The sequence below is a fragment of the Hippocampus guttulatus genome, chromosome 21 (assembly GCF_054856545.1).
Source record: "Hippocampus guttulatus isolate MCC_2025c chromosome 21, RoL_Hgut_1.0, whole genome shotgun sequence".
NCBI classification, from domain to species: Eukaryota; Metazoa; Chordata; class Actinopteri; order Syngnathiformes; family Syngnathidae; genus Hippocampus; species Hippocampus guttulatus.
The window spans coordinates 4876864-4894851 of NC_141281.1; positions in this window are offsets into that span (position 1 = coordinate 4876864).

A 17988-nucleotide genomic window follows, 5' to 3' on the forward strand; every position below is an offset into this window, starting at 1 on the left:
GTTTGCATTTTGATGTGTCCTGCTTGAAATGCACGCTATTGAAAGTTTGATCAGACCGGCATTGTGGAGATGTCAAACTTGATGTCCCACCATGAGATTTTCCACGCGGCATTGTTTGATTCTGAATGGAAATTCTTTCGGGATATATGAAGTCTTACCGCAGTATTGCGCAATACTGTCAGAGCTGTTAGTATGTTCGAACATCATTTTTATTTATTATCCATCCACAATAAGTATTTTCTGACCTTGTCAATCAAAAGTCAACATTAGCCCCGCAAAGGCAGAATATTTAATTGAGCTGTTGCTTACTTATCATAATGTTATAGAACATTGTGGCTGGCCGGTGTACGTGTCCACTGGTCTCTTATGTAATATGAATGTCCCGTGCGGCTGTCCTTTCAATTCCTTTCATGCCGTGGAGGTAATCTTGAAACGTTCGTCCCGTCCAGAATGTCAGGTGGCCCGTTAAAGGCCAGTCTACTGTAGATAAGGCCCTTCCCAGGATAGCACACATGCATATGTGCGGAGGGGGTAAACAATGCGCCTGGAAAGGGGGAGCCGGGGTTGCGGGGGGTGATCACTCAACATCCCACATTCCCTCCCTCATCCTCATGAGCCAGATTTCTTGTCCCTTCCCTATAAGAGCCTAATCTACAGGCAGCAGCTCTCGGAGTTATCAGCCCACATGTCATCTCCAGGCTTGGGTCGCTTGGCTGGACAGGAAATATGCACTTGTGTCGGCGTGCATATTCCTAACCACAAGCTTAGTTCGTATTCACGCTCCTCTCTGAAAGGAGGTGTTCTTTGGAGATTCATGCTTTTAAGGTCATTAAATAAAAAACAGTACTGTACTGGCCTCACAGTGCCCAAAGAAGCTTTCAGAATGGGGTTCCAGCTCCGTGAGTTTATTATTTCATGTTTTGGGGGTGCATAGCCATACTTCCAACACATAGCTGCGTAATGTGAGGAGCATTGCCCTTTAACAACTTTCCGGCACCTTCTTCTTTTCTGTCTGGGTTCTTTTTGGCTCCCATCCATTCCCACATAATGACATTCATTCCAGGAAATCATTCAGATACCATTCAAAGGGCTCTGTTTTTATCATCACAAACTATGGGCTCCTCGGTTTTCCATTATTTTTCCAATCAAAGCCAAAGTAATTCATTCTCCTCTGACTGTAAAAGATTGTTTTCCTTCTGAGAGATTGCTCACGCAATATCGACTGCAACCTCCGCACCATTCCCATTTCTGGAAAACACCCCACCCTCCACTCCTCCGCACACAATTAACTTCAGATGTCACTTGTAGGTGGTGAGTGAATTCCAAAAGGCACTGGAGGTTTTTTGTCCTCCGCATTGTTTTCGCACTGATGTACAAACTGGAGATCAGTGCGTAGGCGAGACCCACTAAAGTGAAACGAGACCCACTCCCCGTTTTTAAACACAGCAACCGGCTGCGCATGGGTGGGAGACAAGGAACAATGAAGGAATGCTCAACCCAAGTCCATTCTCTTACTCCATACAAACAAGTTTCTTGAGCTGACAGAGATTCCAATGGATGTGGTGATGTCAAACACTGCCCCCCACCCCCACCCCACACACCCCTGAAATCCCAGAACATTTCGATAATTCAACAAAAAGCACAGACGTGGTGGGCTGACATGAGGACAATTTGGATGCGAGCGTGGGATTAAAAAAAAAAAAAAGCAGCTCCATGTCGGGAGCTCATCGCTCTGAGCATGTCTGCTGTCGCACATCGTCGATAGGATGTTCGGTCGCACCCCCACGATGTCGCGTGGATTCCCCCAAATACGGGAATCAGACTTTTGTTGAAAGAAAGCACCGTCACGCTCGTGTCTGTCATTGCAGCGAGTGTGGGAATGCCCGCTATCGCAGTCAAATAAGCCTACGAGTCCTTTTTATCTTTTGCAGCTAAAATTGGCGGTGCTGATCTCATGGCTCCGCTCTTGCACCCTGACACAAAAAAGTCGACACCAAGATGCAGGCCAAATATAGAACCCGATCCAAGAATGGCAATGATGTATCGAATCAAGCCAATTTGCTTTCGCCTCTGAAAATGCAGATGGCCCGCTTGGTTCAACGTCGAACCTGAAACAGCCGATACTCTCCACATCTGAACAACAGGATTTAGGTTAGCTGAGTGAGAATGAGAAAAAGGGAACAAACCTAAGCTCATCCTCTTGAGTGTTGTCCTACTTATTTTTTTTTTTTTTGGGGGCACATTTCTATCCATCTCCTCCTTCCGATTTCCTCAAAATCAGGCAAAGAAGATGAACCCCACTTGCCCCCACCTTGCACCTTTACTGGTTGTTTGCATTTCAAACGGTCCTAGTTGTCCTCAGGTAATAATACCCCAGGAAAGGCGGCCACATCGGCTTCCTGCGCAGGTTCATCTTGTGGTTAATCAAGCCGCGATCATCGTGCAAAGCGGGCCATGGTCTTATTAGAGGCGCTGGAATGCGGCGAGGCCCGATGGATCAGAGGTTTCCAGCTCATTAGAGAACATCTATTGCCACCCACTGACACGGGAGCGCGGCTGGTGGATACAGTGACGCCGGCAGATTGATTGTCTCAACTTATTTGTATCCGTTTGCCGTGCTTCGTGTATTCTTCATTTCCTCCCGAGGAATGCAAGTGAGGATAAGGCACACATAATCATCGACTTGGACTGACTGTCAAAAGTCTGTGAAGACAGCAAGGATTATTTTCATTATTAAAAAGTGCTTTCCTGTCAAGTTTTTTATGGGTCTCCGGTGCATTTTAAATCTTTCTAATGGCATATGCTTTTTTTTTTTTTTTTTTTTTTTTAAATCCCACAGACCATTAGTGGTGTTTTTTATGCTCATCTTCAGTAACCCTGATCAGTGTGGAGGAAGTAAGAGTTGATCCTACCATTAGAAGTTGAAAATCTCATGGACACATTTTAGGCCATAATATTGGCATTGTGCGGCACGGTGGTTGACTGGTTAACACGTCTGCCTCACGGTACAGCTGTGCAGCGCTCCGCTTTCCTCCCACATCCCAAAAACATGACTGTGAGGTTAGGGACACTGGGTGTGATCGTGAGTGTCAATGGTTGTTTGTCTTTGTGTGCTCTGTTTTTGGCTGGCAACCAGTTCAGGGTGTTCGTTGTGCTTCAAAAAGGCTTCGAGTCTCAGAACCTGAAATGTGTCGCTCCGGGGTTTCGTCTGCCATTCGTGACACCCCTCCACTAGGTTCAGTTGGAACTCAGTCGTGTAATCCTGCCAACGAACCAGACAACAAAATGCGATCAGAGCAACCTCTCTCGACCTCGTGCTTTTGCACTTGGCAGAGGAAAAAAAAAAAAACTTCCAGTGCCAATGTGCCATATGCAAAGACCTACTAATCCGTTTTCTCGATGATGCGTGGAACCAAAAGTTCTTAGAAACGGCCATTCTTTCTCTCTGCCACGCATCGGGAGAGAAGACATCTTTACAAAAAGCAATTTTTTTTTTCTCAGCAACCAGACAGTCACTTTGTATCCATTTGAAACATGTCTAAATGAGATACATTTTAACGAATGGAAAATGTTCAAAAGGAACTGTGTCGAGAAGTGTTTCTCAGCGTCTCATATCGCATTGTTCCATGGCCCATTACGTCTCGCCGCATGGTACTTTGCACTTTACTAGCACATGCGCTGAGGTCTGTTTCTGTTTGATGGGTCGGGGATAAAGTCGTCTTAATGCAATGTGCATTAAAATGAAGTGATTTCATGTTTTTTTTTATTTCCGTTATTATGTATTCAATAGCCCATCACGTCGGTGTGTTTCTGTCTGGTGGATACAAATGGCCCAAATAGTCAACTTCCTAATGCTCCGTTCCATTTACTGTATCATCTGGCTCAAATAAATATGAGTCACCTAAATACTCACAAATATAATCTCCAGAACATCTCCTACATTCGGATTCCATTCATGCCTGTGGAAAATGTATTGGAGCAGCCAGGCTGTGAGTGGAAGCTCATTCCTTGGCTACAGTCACAAATGGGGAAACTGGAAAGCCGAGATAAAACGGCCCGTCGTTAATCATTTGTGCATCTTTGTTCGTCAAATGACATCAAAAGTGTGTTCGATTTTGCGGCCAATGTGCTGTCGTCAGTTTTGTGCACACTTAGTCATTCCACAACAAATGGTGGTGGTTAAAATTAAAGTCACTCCTGTCATAATGAAAGAATACATATTCATGAAAAAAAGTTACATTTACTTTCATGTGCATGAAGTTGTAAGATCGTGAGTATTATGTTAGAATATTACGAGAAAAACTGTCGTGTATTTGGAATATACACCGAAAAAAAAAGTGCTGAATTTATTCCATTTTATATTCTCACGTGGTTGTATGAAATAAAATAATCTCAATGTTTTTAGTGTGGCTATACTTTAAATCGACTTCAAAAATGTATCTGGATCCGGATGATTTTATTTTGTGCGACCACTTAATGACAGTATCTGTTCAGCCTCACTCAATTTCACATTTTCAAGGTCATCCTGCAAAATCACGCAATGACTCAACCCGCCACTCCGTGCTTGATGTGCTTAGCGCCATGTCATGAAACCCTTTCCAATGGACGCCAAGCCACCACACTCACATTTCACTTCATCCTGCTGCTACTCTTTGATAGTAGCAATCAATTTGGAGTCCCCCTCTCGAAAACACCCCTCGAGCAAAGCCAATAGGTCACACCGAGAAAGGTTATGACGGTCACGCTCCCCGAGGCTTCCGTGTCAAACAAGCGTATTAACCAGCACCTTATTATTCGTTTCAGTCCTTAGCCCTCCGTTGCCGTTTCGAGTTTTAACCTCGTACCCCCCGTTCGTGAACGGGCATTCCGTCTGCGGACCGGAACCAACAATTGATGGCTCTTATTATTAAATGTTTTGCCGATGACTGCGTTGAGTTCTTTTGCAAGCACCGTTGGCTGCAAAGAGATTGGAGAAAATGGATCAAGCGGTGAGAAAAATTAGAGAGATGAGACCGAAGTGCTAAGGGGATTGAGAGGCCCGAGTGTGATGGGTCTTTACTCTAAAGGGATTCATTATGGTAACATGATAGTTCTGTCTGGGATGATGGAGCAGAGAGGCCACGCGGTCGAAGGCTGAAAGCAGCGTGAAGTAGTAGCCTCCATCCTGGACGGAGGCCATTTCCCGCAAATAGCCAGCCCGAGAGCTGCGTTGTGGCTCCGCGCAAAGGCACAAACGTTCGCCCATGTGTCAACTTTGTATGCGTTCGGCTGATGTGGAGGTCGAGAGCCAGCTCGGAAATAAGTAGGCTACTCGTAGCACGGAGAAACTTTGAGAGAAACATTCGGGATGTACGCCAAAACCTCAAGCAAAGTTTTCCACATTTTTCAGGGCATATTCAGTGACTTCACCTTGAGTCAAGATGGTCATTCCAGGCCTCGCGGCGAGACGCCATGTGAATTCCCCCAAGCATAGAGCTGGCTGCGTAGGTAGCGCTAATGTTATCAAAGCTTACGTTGAAAATAAAAGATAACATAGAGTCAAATAAAATCGCAATGACAGCACTGCTTCGGTTGCCACTTCACTCCTTGTCTACGGCACATGTCACAACTCCTTCAATATGAAGTCTTTGTTCACGTGAATCTGTTTTCAGTGGATCTATTCCAAGACTTTTGCTTATTTAAAAAAAAAAGTCTTTCATTGCAGGTTGATGGTGAATAAGTTATCTGTGTTGAAAGATTCATTTCCATTTTTTTTAAAATCTTTTTTTAACGATACTCTTGAGTCAGTAGCAGGGCGTGCCTTCCTCCGCAGTGTTCAGAAGCTTTCGTGAAGGTAACACAAAATGTGCCTCCACACTCCCAACAGCAGGTTTCAATTCTCCAAGCGACTCACAACATGTGGATACGGCCAAGATTGTTTTCTTTTGATTAAGTAGGCATTTGAGGCATGCGCAACCAGAGTTGAGCCCTCGACGATGCCTTTATTTACCGTGGGATGAAGGGAAGATGGAGGAAGATGAGGTGCGAGAGGAACTGGAGAAGTGGGGGAAGGCAGACTGTTTCTTTCTGGGACTCCTGTCCTATATTCCCATCCGTGCCTTCCACATCTTTTCTCCTTGTCAGAGCACTGGCATGAAATTCCACACATGCTTTTAATTTCAAAAAGAGGTGAATTTATGTTACCTCAGTGGAATTGTCCCCCCCCCCCCACCCCCGCTCTCGCCTCCGATAGGATCGCCGGAGGCAAAGAAAAGCCGGGGGTGTTATGGGATTGAAATAACAGGTTGCTTGCTGTCTTAGCAAAAGCAAATGTGGTGCCCATCTCTGTTTTGGGGGGTTCGGGTGGGAGATAACGATGGAAGAGTGACAGTAGAGGGAGGGGGGGAGAACTCGAAGCAGTGAGGATGGACTGACGATCCCTTTCATATTCCAAAGCTAAATGATCTCTGCTCATGATTTCCTTTTCCGCCCTCGCTAATTTAGAGAATGATTTCCCAGCAGGCTCCTCACGACGAGTTGACTTTCCAAAGACTTTTCGGCCCGCCGCATTAGAGACCGCAGTTACAGTTTGAAAAGAATGGCTGGCCTTCTTTATCTGCCACAAAACAGCTTGTCATTCATCCTACTGGCCCTCTTCTCTCTTATCTGTGCGAGAGCACCGATTATCTGACAGATTATGTCAGATCAGTGGCAGTGTTTTATTGGCGCTGCCTTTTTTTTCTTCTTTCTCTATTTCCTTGGTGTGGTTTTGTCAAACTGCCGAAGAAAGATCTGGGTTATAAAAAGAACATCCGTGTCGCAGGCCTTTGAAGTTCCTGCAAGAAATGGCGGAGATGTGCGGGGAAACAGTGGGGTCCCTTCAACTTGAAATAGTAATTACGTTCGCACTTTGATATGTTGGAAACTGGGAACAAGTGATGAAGCCTCCTATTCTCAGAGCTCCAATAGCGAGAAAAGACGCTCCCATTCTCTGGAATAATAACCACATCGACGTTCAAAAAGATCTTCATTACAAAGGCCTCCCCGCCCCCGCCCACAAAATCCGAGAGAAAGCCTCATTTTGAAGCACTAATTGATAAAGAATCTATTGAAAGGCTTCTTCTGTTTCAGTTAATGACATCTGCACAACGAAATCGAGAATTGGCGTTATGCCCACAAGTGTTCAGTCAAACCTCCGATGTCGAATGCTCAGAAATGTACCAAGGATAACATTTGAGTAACCCAAAATAATTTGTCTCCTCGGTACAATATGAGAAATACAACGAATTCTATATTCATCTCATACGGAAATGAATTTCTACTTTGTTTTATTCTTCTTTGTCCAAAAGCTATCCTCTAGCCATCCTCTAGAATCTTACGATATGATCGAAATCGTACCCTGTCTGTGTAAAATCGGTTTGGCATTGGTCTGGAACTTATTGATTCATTGTATCTACTCGTGGAAAAAAATAGTTTTGAAACCATAGAACAAGTGACCGACCGCGTTGCTCTTTGGTGGCCCCACTGCAGTTTGAAAGCCACATCGCAACTTCACCCGTGTCACGATCCAAGAAAAAAAAACTCCTCCAAAGACGACCGATGGCATCTGGCGACGGAGTTGGTTTACGCTCTGAAATACAATACGAAGGAAAGGAAAGGATATCCTCTGGGTTCAATAACCGCTCGACAGTCTGTTCTTTTTATGGTTGCGCAGCATTTGACTTTGCCGCAGTGAGCTATTAGCAGTAAGCAAGGCGAGCGGGACTCAGAGCCCCTTTGCAGCAGTTTCAGTTGCATGAAGCCTTCTCCTTGCCGTTTGGCCAACTCGTGTTCTCCACCCTGCGCTGCAAATGAAAACACGGGTGTGTCAAGGAGTGAAGGAGCCAAGAAAATAAACCTCTTTTTTTTTTTTTCCTTGTCTTTGCTACGTACCCTCACTCCTCCTCCCCAACTTTGGAGATAACTCACCGCATCATCAAGAGAAAGAGAGCGTGTGGGAGATACGTCGCAAGATCGTGGTGACAAAAGCAGGCGATAGACAATCAAGGCCAGGATTAGAAGGGTAACAGGCAGACACCGACTCGAATAATTGAGCCAAGACTAAAGGGAGTATTTTTTTTGGTTGTTGGGGAAGATTTGGTGTTGTCTGAGCCGCCGCGCAGCTTGCTGTGTCCTCTCCCTGAACTCTCCAGACTCAAGGAGGTGACACTGCCATCTGCCTCTGAGCAGTCAATATCAATAACCACACAGAAGGTCACTGGAGGATGAACCGTGGAGGACGCAAGGAGGTTTTTCTGTAACGTGGCATTTGCGCTCTCCAAACCTTCCTTTTTTGTTCGTGTAGCACATATTGCGACACACCTCATTCTCAATCGATTTATCATCACTGTTGAATATTGTTTGAAAAATTATTAGAATAAATCAAGTCTGTGTTCCTGGTGGGTCAGTGTATTTGGTGCCCTATAGCAAGAGCTGCAGTAGAGAGCTCCCGTACCTTTTCAACGACGCTTTTGAGGATTTCGTGATGCTTCAGCACGAGCAGGAGAAAACTGTCGGTGTGCATCATTCCTGGCAAGTCGGGGAAGAACATAACAGTGATGCATTTTGTCTTTGTTGTCATGTTGCTTCCTACTGCGTCAGGAACAGTCAGCTGTGTACTGACTCAGCCTCTCTTGCTCTGGATGCGCATCGCATTTTATTGATCTGTGATACAGATGAAAGACTGTTGACTGGATAGCACGAAACCAAAAACGGAAACTTTAGTCGGGACGACTATGTGTAGATGAACAAGCTAGAGCTATTGTCTGCTGTTTTGAGGAATTTCCAGATATTTGCCCTCCATGCTGAAGGGGAAATGTTCAACATGTTGCAATGATGTCCAGTGACCTCTTTGTTTGTTTTTCTAAAGGACGTCACTGCGCCATCACAAAAGTTACTGACCCTGATCACCCCCCCCCCCCCCCGCCCCCCTGAGTCTGACCCCCTTCGCTTTCACCCCCCCCCCCCCAAGGCATGCAGATAGTCTGAGTGCTGACCCATGAGTGACCGGCCAAGCGCTCTTAGATTACCCTCTGACCCACACCTTTACTTTTTGACCTCAACGCATCCCCCAGAGTGACATGACAGAGCCTCGTCCAGATGAGCGAGTCTCTGGGAGCCCGTCTGATTAACAGACACTCGAGGGAAGCACGCCATTTTTCTTGTGTATGCACGAGCCACTTTCTTCAAGGCCTGACTCGGGCTGTTCGTCCCAGAGCAATTTATCTGTACAATTTCCACTCCTCTTCTGGGACAGCAATCCCGTTTCATTTCATAACCAAGCAAAGCAACAGTTAAATCACATAGATGATTGATTTTTTTTTTCTCAAAATAAGAAGCGGTGACAGGCTGTTTGGTGTGGTCTTGAGACTACTACGCTGTTTACAAAAAATGAGTCATCATGTGTCGATGAAAAATGTTTCGAGGTGTCTTCCAAAAAAGTGATATGGCCTTGTCACCACCAAAATAATGACATAAAATTCCACATTCTCTCAAGCAACCGGCCTTGTCAAAACTGCGGTCAAAGTTTTGGAAGAGATGCCGTCAACAATGGTGAGCATGGATTCGTTAATGGGTATTTTCTATGTACTACAACAACATGCTTGTGCTTTCTTTCTACAAAAACGCCTTCTATGGAAAAAAAAAAGGCCAAAATGTCCCCCCGCCCCCTAGTTCACTCATTGATTGTGTTGTGCTTTTTAGTGAGAAAAGCAAGCTGTGTTGACGTCTTGTACTCATGTTGCACTATCAGGTCTGTGTAGGAATGCAATCACGAGAACATGCTATCTTTTTTTTTTCCCCATGCTGCTATCTCTTGGAATGTAGTTCGAGACTTGGCCGTTTTCCACTTTGACACAAGGGTGTGTCTCCCACAAGCAACGCTGCCCAGGACAAACAAAAAGTGCAAAAAACACAGTTTACCTGCTAAATTACAAGGTGACACTGACGCCTGCGTGTCAGACTGCCCGTGCTGAATGTGCAAGAACGAGCAAGCGAGGCATGTTGCCATTTTTCTCATAGAACAGTATGACTTTGTACAGTAAAGCTTCTGAAAGGAGAGGAGGACAGCGAGCAAGAAGCAAGAAATCCCGCACGCTGTGGAGCACGAGCCAGAAGCACTTAGATCAATATTGTCTTAAAGTTGTCTTCGCAGATAGCAGTGACGTGAATGCGGATGGAAAGTGAATTTCCATTCGGCAAAGAGCTGGCGAATAGGCGGCGGAGACAAACTGGGTGCTAAACAAGCCATGTAACAGGCCTCGCTATGTCGGTGGTCTTGCCTCCCTCTGATTTTATGGCTAGGCGCTTTCGTTCTTAGACAAGTAAGGTTGGTCTTTAATTTAAGTAAGGGCCCACTTCCAATCGTGGTAGTGTGTGAAGCAGACATCACCTCCCACAGTTGATGCAGAGCCAGTAGCCAGCGACTGATTCCCTTTGCTGTAGCACAGTTTGCTGGGGTAAAAGTAGGACAACCACTTCAGAAAAAGGTTGTTACAGTATTATTCATTTACATTTTGGTATGATGGAAGTATAAGATTGTGATCCGTCAGTGGACTGTGTGAAAAGGGACAAAGGGGTCTAGTTCTCGGTGGCCGTCTCATAGGAAATATCGTGAAGTCTAAATTTGGCTCGGGTCCTAAAAGGCCCATATCATGCCCGTGACTGCTGTTACTGAGCTGCACCTGGACTGCAGTTTACTGCTGTTTGCAGAGAATGAAGAGGGGCAGTTGGCCGCCAGCTTAGTGGGTTGATTTGTTGGTTGCTGGCTTCAAATCACAGAACACAGCAGATCATGCCAGGCATCTGCAGGCACTGAACATAAACTCCTGTCACACTTTCAACCGAGAATGGAAAAACATTTTTTTGACCTAACAGGCGATCATGTATGATTCTGTAAACGCGCACGGGCAAGAACTGGGACACCTACGGGAAATGAAATGGACGAAAATGTAGCAGAGAACTGCCATTAGCAGCTGTAACAGCTTCCACTCCCCCGGGAATATGGTTGAAGATTTTAGAGAGTGTCTGTCTTTGCTCAAGAAGCTTTGCAAGGTTAGAAGTCACAGATGAGTTCTTCCCAAAGGTGTTTGATGGGGTTGAAATCTGTGTTTCTGGCAAGTCAAGTTTGGTAATACATGACTCATTACTTTCAAGCGTAAACAAGAGGACAGAGGTTAGGCTTACTGTTTTTCCTCACGCCACTCTGACTCTTAGGTCAGATTGTTCAAATACCGCCCTTTATAATTCCACCTGCCGACATTTGCAAGTGTAATGAGATCATCAAAGTATTGATGCAACGTTATTGACACAGCGCAGAACCTCCGGGTCCAGAATCTCCACGTAATATCCCAGAACAGATTTTGTACTTCCCTATTATCGTATACATTGATTAACACCGTGGGAACCTTTTAAAAGTTGAAAAAGTGAAGAGTTGAATTTGAGGTTGGAGATTCACAAGTTCAGGACGACTCCATCTGTATTCTCCAGGCTTCGCCTCGATGCTGGGAAACTGGAAGAAGGATTCAATGCGGAAACGCCATGCTTGACCTACCTCGTCGATGGACTCGCTCTGAACTGCGCCACTGCTGATAAGGCGAACAAATTAGTAGCTGGAACAGGGTGCAACATGTCCTGCGCAAACGAAGCTGCTTCTTTGAGGCTCTATTTAAGTTGTTGATTATGAGCAGAAATAATCGGGTCGCACAACGGAGGAGACAGATTTAGACCTCGAGCTACCTGCTGGGCTTGTCACGCTGTTTACACGTGCCAGAGAGGAGCAGTCAGCCAGATGCATGAATTATGAATCGGACGCAGATGACTCCCTCCCGAGCTGTGGCAAGCGCAGCGCAGTGAGGAAGTCGAAAGAATGAGAGGCAACCGCGGCCCTTGGGAGCTCTCAACTGAACCTTAAACTTTATCCTCGGCCGCCGCACACCTCCACCGTTGCGAAACGGACAGGTTTGACCCCCGCTCAAGATCAACGTGCCGTAAAACGACCTCTTGGCTCAATTCCTGCAGTCGCCCTCTTCAACTTGCATGCACGAGAGCTCGGCGATAAAATAACACCGTGTCATATTTCTGTCGTCCGATGGAGCTCGAAAACGCTGGGTGGGTTTTGTTTTGATCCGCTCGCTCGCTCCTTCCACGCTTCACCTCCGCGTGTCTCTCTTCAAATCACTTTCTCGTTCCATTTAACGCTCTCCTCTTTTGGCGGAGTTTCTTGCAAACTTCAGCATTGTAGCGTGCCAAGGGTGTCAGAGCAATACCGCTCGCAGCTGGACACACAGGTAGGGCACTTTTTGAAAGTGCAGCAAGCGTTACGTAAGCTTATCAGAAGCTTTTCCTGCCGTCGGCTCCGGCTCATACCCCACAGATAAAATCCATTAAAATAAAGTAGCAAATGCGGTTTCCGTCTTGTTCCTGACGCTGTGTTGTGTATGGAAAAGTGTGGTCGGAGGGAGGCTAGCCTGGCACTATAATTAGCCGTTGGAAGGGCCCTCTTTAAAAAATCTCGAGTGGCTGCTGCGAAGCTTCGGCTCGCAGGAATGAGGAGACTTCCTTATCCCCGAGTAGCACGCTGAGAGAGGGAAGGGAACCTGCTGAGGAACCCCTGCCACATGATTGTGTGCGCGTGTGACACACACGGCGCGTACTGGTGCACGTGTGTGTGCGTGGATCATCCATCTCTCATGCCTGCTGGCTTCCACTGAGCACATCAAACCGCCGACGTGCGACGGACGCCATTACGCGCGTTTGCGCGCACGCATGCCGACGTGCGTAAGTGATTTCGGCTCGACGGCACGCATGGCAGAAGAATTCATTTCTTTTGCATACGTGCCGTCTGTCGGGAGCAAGTGGCACGAAAAAAGCCCGCAGGTTTCACTCTAGTACGTCCTCCACTTGTACGGAATTCCACTTCACTTTTGACTCCACAGACCATTCCGCGATCCTGTGGTTTTCCTCCATGTTGAGCGTTGCTTGTTGTGTTGTTTTAACACAACCGCGGCCCCGCTTTCTTTTGGAACTCGGGCGGAGGAAGGAAAAGCATGAAGGCAAGTTCGGTTTGAGGGCTTTACTCATGCTGCAGACTGTCCACGGCTCCAGATGTGTGTTATCTCATCCCGTGTCAGAGGCCCAGCACATCATCATCATGCTATGCAGCGGGAGGAGGTTAAACTCGGGGGGGGGGGGGGTGACTGGAAAAGAGAGATGCCTGGTACAGCCCAGTGCTGCTTGCGTCATCCTCTTTAGCCAAAGTGTCTTGGACGCGTTTGGACTCAGACACAAGCTCACCGAAAGGTGTGTGCGTGTAAGAGAGAGTAAAAGACAAAAATGTCCCAAATCCCCGGCCGCGCAAATTGGGGCTGCCATGACTGCCTGCAACATTGTGTCAATGTAGCCTACTGTGGATAAGAAGAATAGAAAATGAACGAATGTTGGACAGACATTTTTTAAAATTGTTTCTTAGTTTGAAGTCCCACAAAAGAAAAAAAAAACAATCATCGGACCGTTATGGTTAAGCCATGTGTGCTTTGCATTCTGAGCAGAGGATGGCAAACTAACAGCTGACAACAGTCACGTGGTCATACGTAATCTTAACTACTCACCATAAATGATTCCTCCACAGTTGCTATATCTCAGATTCATTGTGCAGATGCGAGGCAGAAATGCGTCATGAAGTTTGAAAGCAAACATAAAGGCATCCAGAGGAACATTCATTCAGAAAATAAATGGAGGTTTTCTTTTTAATAGGACTCGAAGCATTATAACCGCATTTGCAGAAAGGATTGCGTAGACATACCTACACTCTATCAACCATTTTACAAGAGATAGCGTGTCTCTGATGACTTATTCGCCCCTGTCTGCAGTGTAGCATTTACCACTTGAAGCTAAAAAGGAAAAAAAAACACTCTTTCACTGTCAGACGGTTAATTAGGTTAGCAGGGGTGTAATTGCACATTACTGCAAACGTATAAACTTCTTGCGCATTGCAAATAGTGGGCTGTCCACACACACACACACACACACACACAAAAAGATTCTGTGTTTTCCCTCTGGCGTGCTTCCATCCTCCTTCCCTCCGCATGCCTCGCCGTGGCTGTCTGCTGCACTCCACTTGGGTCTCGTGAGAAATCTGGGACAGACTACATTGTTCCAGCCAAGCGTGCGCGTGTGTGTTTTGTGTGCGACTGGAATTGTATGTTTTGCCGTATCGCAAGCCGGTGATTTTTGGACGAGCACAAATATGACAATGAGACGACATCAGAAGCACACGTACGCATTCGCTCGGCGAAGTATCGCGAGCGTTGCGCTGGGTGTGCGTAGTCAGAGATCCATGGTCCAAATATGTGACCGACTGAGTCAACCGCTCCGCACCGTCTCATTCGCTGAACCGGTCGCAGATACTCCCTTGGAAAGGGATCGCGACCTTGCTGTTAACCTCCTGACATTCTCCCTGTTAAAGCATGAAAGACGACAGCCATCGGTCATGCGGCCTTTATCCCGTCACGGCTGGCCTGAGCGCTCCCGACGTGGACGATTCAAATTAGCGACAATGTCTGCATGAAAGCGCTGATACGTTTGACTCATATGCCAAACAGAGAGATTTTTTTTTTTCACCCAGGGCCACTCTGTGTCCTAGCTTCCCATATCACCCATATCTTATTCTGATAAAAGCCATACTTTTGCGTACGGTGTGACTTGTGACTTGTGACGGGGTGTGCATCACCAGCCTCACTTGGAAGGATCAAAGGTTAAAACAATGATGCGCTGTTGTTCCTTGGAGCAAACAAACACTAATTATTCATCATCCAAGAGTCTGCCATGAATGAAATGCTTATAAAGGGACTACTGCAGTATGTCCTCAAATAGTGGTGTGCTGTAATCCGTAGCATACGCCAATTCATTACTAGGTATGTCAGCAACTACGTGCCACTCAAAAAAAAAAAAAAAACGGAACACATGGTAGCTCTAATTACAATTGCAGCTGTGGGCCCGACAACTTGGAGGTGGGAAATTCCCCACCTCAGACTTAGAAAAGTGTTACATCGACAAAAAAAAAATAAAAAGTATAAATCCAAAAAAACTTTTTTCAGTGAACGTAGACCAGTATCGGCACTCACTACTTTGTGTGAGATGTCAATGCCTCAGCCACTGGATCAGAAAATTCACTGTAATGAAAAGGAGATGTCAAAAATGTATTTCAATCTATCTGGCATTATCAGAGGGAATCCATTCAGTCACCAATTAGATTGAAGACAGAGTATCTTGACATTCTTCCAATTACGGTAACATTTTTTCAATGTGGCTTAAAGCTGAATTAGCGACGAAGGGAAGACTTTGGCAGCCAGATGGCTCACTCTTTTGCAGCCCTCTGCTAAATATCCGAGATTCACTGACAGCAGCAATAAAACAAGAAGGGTTGTCGAGATTCAAAGCGCCTCCTCAGCACACTGGAGTCTCTCTTTTCTCAAACGTCATTCAATTTAGGGAGCTTCTGGGTAGACTTTATCCACGAAAAATAAATACTGTTCAAACGCGGCTACTGATGATGGGGCGGCCAGCTGAATTGTTTTGGCCTTAAATGGGTCTTAAACTGGAAATCAAGGATATTGAATCGTTCCAGACGCGCGCGCCATATATTGCCGTCCGTCTCACATTAATCTTCTTTAAACACCTCACGTTGTCGTGAAATGTGGCCCCACAAAGCCTCTAAGGTGTTCATTTATGCATATTTGCTGACCTTGGGTCTTGTGGGTGAATCACAATTGTGCAACTCGGAGCGGGTGCTTATGAATGTTAGCAGCTGATATCAGGTGGGGAAACGTCTTTCTTCTGTGGAAAATCGGTCCATTTTGCAGTAATTTGCTGACATAAAAAGCTTAACGGAAGCTGTTTTTATTGTCAACACTCGGCTGAGGAGCAGGGCGGCTTCACGGGGGCCCTCGGCTCACTGGTTTGCCCTGCGGCTCGAAGCAAAACAATCCCACCCCGGTCGGAGGCTATTTATTTGAAACGGGTTGATGGTATCGAAAGGAGGTGCGATTTCCCGAAAGCAAGGCGCCGACACAATGCGAGCCGTTGTCTGGAATCCCGATATGAGCGGATCAAAGTGAATCTCAGCGTCAACATCGGGCAGCTGTTCACACCATTGGTTCAAAGGTGAAGGGGCTTTACATGTTTCTCATGTGTTGCGCCTGGCCTCCGTGCCCTCTTCCCCACAGATCTCTTACGTTATAACAATAACCGTGCTCCGTGGCAGAACAAAAAACACTTCAGATCTCCTGAGCGGAGGCCTCTGGGTGGTGTACTACCAGGGTGGCTTAAACCTCAGACCGTCAAGACCTTTCCACATCTGTGCCGAGTTACGGTAGGCACTTTGCAACGCCAGAGCCCAGCTGTCCGAGGATTTGCTTTGTTGACGTGGAGCTGGTTTGATCGTGGTCATTTTTCATGATCGGAATAGAACTTAGGATCGCATTTGTGAAGGTGCTTCACTTCCATGGGAAAAGGAGCTTGTTTTCTCACTCTTGTTTTTTTTTTTTCTTTCATGGTTTGTGCAGTCGGATTGCAGCTTTAAAAAAAAAAAAAACAAGCTTTCCGCAGGAAGAAACTGAGTCAATAAGATAACCAATGTTGGGATATGATGTTGTACCCTCACGTCTCTTCAGAGTATCTTGAAAAAGTAATCGCCACCGTCAATGTGTTTGTTTTCCAAAGACCTCTCACGTAACGTGTGAGATGTACTAAAGAAGTGCACGTTGCGAAATGTGACCACAGGTTCCTGATGCTGATTCAGTCCTTTTATGTTGAGGCGGTCAGGGTGGTGACGGCTTGAGCCGCTCCTGTGTTTATGTCACACTCTGGTGCAATTGTTTGGGTTTCACTGCAGCTCCTGTGGCTCTGCTAGAATAGATAGAGGATGCACTGACCACTCGATACTCCTAAAATAATTCTAATTACAGGTTTGCAAATGGAGTCTGATGGGAAATGCACGGTTTGGGCTTATGCGGCCCACAGATGTGTGGTTATTATAGGCCCGCCAAGTTTAGCACATTCTTTCTGTCTGAAGAAAAAAAAAAAGCATTTTGCGAAAAAGCAAGCCAAAGTGAAGAAAGTTGATTCCATTTCCTTGGAGAGAATATGGAAATGGTTTCCGAACCTCTGACCAATGCCAAGCTTCATCAGCAAGCTGCACTTAGAAGGGGGCTGCACTTGATCCACAAAGGTTGCCGCAATTAGCGCATTCCTAAGCCCGTGACTTGATGATCTATTCAAAGCAATGACACCATGCCTCCTTTCACCTGCAACGAACGTTGACGATTGGACTTTTTTTTCTCATACGAATTGAAATAGTCCTTAAATGTATGATCAGCCGTATCCCAAGCAAAACAGAGACATAACCCGAATTTGTATCGAATGCGCTTTAGTCTTTCACTAACCTACACTCACACGGCCGTAAAGGCATAATTACATTAAATGTTTGTACACAAAGCACTTCTGGGTCATATACTGTAGGTACAGCAGTCAAATGATGAATGATGAATTTTGACGACAACTTTTGTGTCTTGGCATTGTTTAAACCCCGAGAAACAGACTATTGTCCTTTCTCTTTTTTGCTCACACAATTTAGAGCGATTCTCTCTTTTGGCGGTATTGAAGCATGAAACAATGTTCTCAAAGCCTCACCCACGCGTTCAGAGTGAATTAAAAGAATTGAAGGACGCGTAGTCCAATTGCAGCGGCCCACACTGGTCATGACGACTCTGCAAGCGAAGAAACGTTCAACCCCCAAACCACATTTGGCAAGTGGAGCGGTGACATCACTGTCTCCGCACCACATCGCACTGCTTTTGAGTGGCTAATGGATGGCTCCTGGAAAATAGACTTGTCCAAGCTTACAGCAATAACAGTGAAGTTCAAACAGAGAGCAGGAGGAGGATAGAAGTGGTGACCTTCCGTGACACTCAG